Genomic DNA, 3719 nt, shown 5'->3' with positions numbered 1-3719 from the left:
CATTCCTAATCTTATCCATCCTAGTGTGCCCGCACATCCACCTCAACATCCTCATTTCTGCTACTTTCATCTTTTGGATATGTGAGTTCTTAACAGGCCCACACTCAGCCCCATACATCATGGCCGGTCTAACCACTGCTTTATAGAACTTACCTTTAAGTATCGTTGGCACTCTCTTGTCACACAAGACTCCAGATGCTAACCTCCACTTCATCCATCCTACCCCAATACGGTGTGTGACATCCTCGTCGATCTCCCCTCCCCCGTGGATAACCGAACCTAGGNGGTCTATTGGAACAGTTCTTGCAACGGTTTGCATCGTCGTGACTATAGATACGTCTATCGCAACGGTTTTCCCTTTTTCTGTTGGAATGATTATTTTTATCAATTGGAACGGTTTAAAACCGTTACTATATTGTTTATGCAACGGTTCTAAACCGTTACAATATTATTTAAAGCAACACTTATGTAAGTTATTGCTACGGTCATGTGGGATATAACAACGGTTTCTTTAAGCTATCATAACGGTTATATATGTATTTGGAACGGTTTATAGATCTTTCTGGAACACTTTATAGGACCTATTGCAACAGTTTACATTATTTACTGGAACGCCATTTGTGTCGTATTGCAACGGTTCTGGTAGGCTATTGTATTAGTTCAGTTAAAACCAAAATATAGCACCTGTTATAAATAAATATTTATATATATAATAAATTATAATAACACTAAAATTTAAATACATCATAAAATGAAACTATTAATAACATAAAATTATCCATCAAGCAAATAATATCCATAAAGCAAATGTTCTACCCCATGAGTGCATAAGTTTAGTACATTTCAAGAGAGTAAGTAAGTTTCAAAAATGTTGGTAACAAAAGATTCCTAGAACATTCATCTAAAACAATTCAAAATTCTTCTCAAGTAAGGTCTAGTTCTTCATTGTCTTCATCATCCATTTCTTGATCTACTCCACCTACAAAAGAGGATAAATAAAGTTATTACCCTTCAAGAGAATCCGGTCTAAGAATACTCATAGCACAAATTGCCATGAAAAAAGAAAAGAACATGAAAACTCCAGAACCAATAATAGTAGTTGCAAAACAAAAAGAAACTACAAAAGAAGTTCAAATCTTCCAAGCTGGCCATCAGATGCCAAGCCATGAACTGTTTGCTAATGCAGTTAGGACCATAGTACCTTCTGAACTGGTGTATTTCATTTTTTTTTCCTTATGAAACTTAAGGATGAAGTTGATTCAAGTTGTAAGTCAAAAAGTATTACTTTCTCACACATATACCTTACTCTTTGTCTTCTTTTATTTTTAACTTTCTAATCTCTCCTCCTCTCCCCAAAGACAATGTATTAATAAAAATAACTATCACTTCTCCCGTCTAATTATGATCAATCCATGTTTCTGTTAAAAGGGTAGAAGATGAGGAAAAGAAGAAAATAAGCCAATGAATAAGCAGACTATTAGGCAGAAATGAGGCCACAATTTAATCCCATCTTGCATTAAGAAGAGTATCTCTAAACAAGAGGTCTTCTATGGAAAGAAATCAAAATTTCACTTATCTATTCATTTAAAGATGGAATGAGGACTTCACCAACCAACTTCTAGTGCAATCTAAAGATGGAGTTTGTGGGATTAAATTTTCTTATTGAACTCAGAAATTGGGAAGCAGATCAAGTCCAGGAGGTTCACATATGACATCAGTTTACACATTGGATTCTAAAAACAGATTCTAATATCGAAATAGGCACATCTATAGGAAGAAAAAAGGATATTACCATATCCACCTGCCTTGAACCAAAGCAAAATCTCAACCAATGAATGAGGAGAAGAAGAAGAAATACAAGAAGATGTATAACATTTGGTACGTACTGACCTTGATTGTTACTACCAGCAGATGGTCGACTGTTTACTTGAACAGCAGCTTGTTGTGCAGAGGAAGCTTCTACAAGTGAACGTGCACTGAACCTTAACATGTCAGGATCAAGTCGCAAATCTGGGTTCAACAACCTTGTTCATTTGAACTGCAGTTGCTTCCTCAATTGCAGGTCAATTTGCCTTCAAAATGCATGCCAAACATTTACAGCCAAGCAATTTTCTCAAAGCAACCAAATAATTCATTTTAATAAAAAGAAACAACTGTTGCCACACTTAGTGCAAAACAAGAAGTACATAGCTGAAAAATTAAGCAGGCAAATGTACAGAAGTTTTCAGCAGAAAACTGGCAGCAAAATAGTGTAGAAATCACACTCAAAACTCAAAATAATGGAGTTATCAGCAGCTTTTGAACTGGACAGCAGCTCACAAAATGCAGAATTTACAACTGCAGGAATAACACAACTGAAATAACTGAAGAAAAATCACAAAGCAATCACTGGACAGTCGCATATGAAAGGTTCAACAACCTTGTATCACTTGAAACTGCAGTTATTTCCTCAATTGCACGTCAATTTGCCTTCAAAATGCATGCCAAACATTTAACTTTATTGTGTCTTTCTTTTGTTTTTGTCCCCAAAAATTGATTGCTGAAATTACAAGTTTACATCCTTTTACTTCATCTCCAGGAAGGGAGATTACTATCGCTATTTAGCAGAGTTCAAATCAGGGAATGATCGTAAAGAGGCAACTGATCAGTCACTTCAAGCTTTTGAGGTTTCTTTTGTTCCACGCTATCTTATTTGGCTCAATCTTCTTCTATGTCTAGCTGCAGCATTTGTTTCCTTGTTGTTTATGATGACAAATTATTTTTTGATTTATTTAGTTGTTTGTATTCTTCTTAATTAAGCTTATTGCTCTATTTTTGTAGGCTGCTACTGCCACAGCTAGCGCAGATCATGCTCCTACTCACCCAATTATACTTGGACTTGCATTGAACTTCTCAGTCTTCTACTATGCCAGCAAAGTTGTGCATAATGCCTACAAAATCTAATGTTCCCAGGGCAAATTTACAACACTTGAGGTTTTAGTTGACAAGAGTGCAACAATAGGCCGAGCAACCCAAACTATCATGTATTGCAATGTATTAACTCTTTCACTACTTCCTGAGCAACCAAATATAAGCAGGCAGCAAGTTGGTGATAGCTTCCCTTCTGTTCTGTTTTCCGCTCAGAGCATTAAATTGAAGATAGGAGTGTTATCCATCATCTCCTAAAATAGCATGTCACATCACTTGAGCTAACTGGATGATTATTATGGCAACTCAAGATTGCCTTCTTTTTCAGTTTTCTCCTAAATAGACAAAGATACGAGATTTAGAACTAAAGTATTTCAGTCAAATAGGATCAGAGAGATGGAATAACATTGGTAATTAGAATAGCTTAGGGGAAAATCGGAAGTAGGGGCATATATACCAGCAATTGATTTGTTTCGGCAGGAGTACATGTTTGTTCATTAGTCCACCTTCACGAATGAAATAAATTTACTAGCTGTATGAGATAAAATCCAAATTACAAACATAACAATATTTTAAGCATCTCCTCATGTTGAAAAGCACTTGATCGCATTTAGACACTAATTACAAACATCGTCCATGGAGTTTAATAAAACCACTTAAAGAACCATAACCAGGAAAAGCAACACATTAAGGAACTCAAATCAAAGAAGCTTGGAGAAATAGCACACAACTTAACAGACTAACAAATTGGTCACTATTATCTATACCACAATTGTGGAGTACCAGTTTAGTTCACCAGTCTTCTTCATGCT

At 35.8% G+C, this 3719-nt stretch overlaps 1 long non-coding RNA gene across 1 annotated transcript; it reads right to left on the bottom strand.

The window, feature by feature from the left end:
• LOC109230592 lies at nt 775-3386 on the bottom strand. Its single transcript, XR_002068683.1, has 3 exons — nt 3365-3386; nt 1891-2072; nt 775-979 (listed from the first exon to the last, which is right to left on the bottom strand). It is a non-coding gene; the product is annotated as an uncharacterized LOC109230592 (long non-coding RNA).

This window comes from Nicotiana attenuata, chromosome 7 (assembly GCF_001879085.1).
Source record: "Nicotiana attenuata strain UT chromosome 7, NIATTr2, whole genome shotgun sequence".
Taxonomy (NCBI): domain Eukaryota; kingdom Viridiplantae; phylum Streptophyta; class Magnoliopsida; order Solanales; family Solanaceae; genus Nicotiana; species Nicotiana attenuata.
The sequence above is the reverse complement of the archived record's forward strand: the minus strand, read 5'-3'. Positions and strand labels throughout refer to the sequence as shown.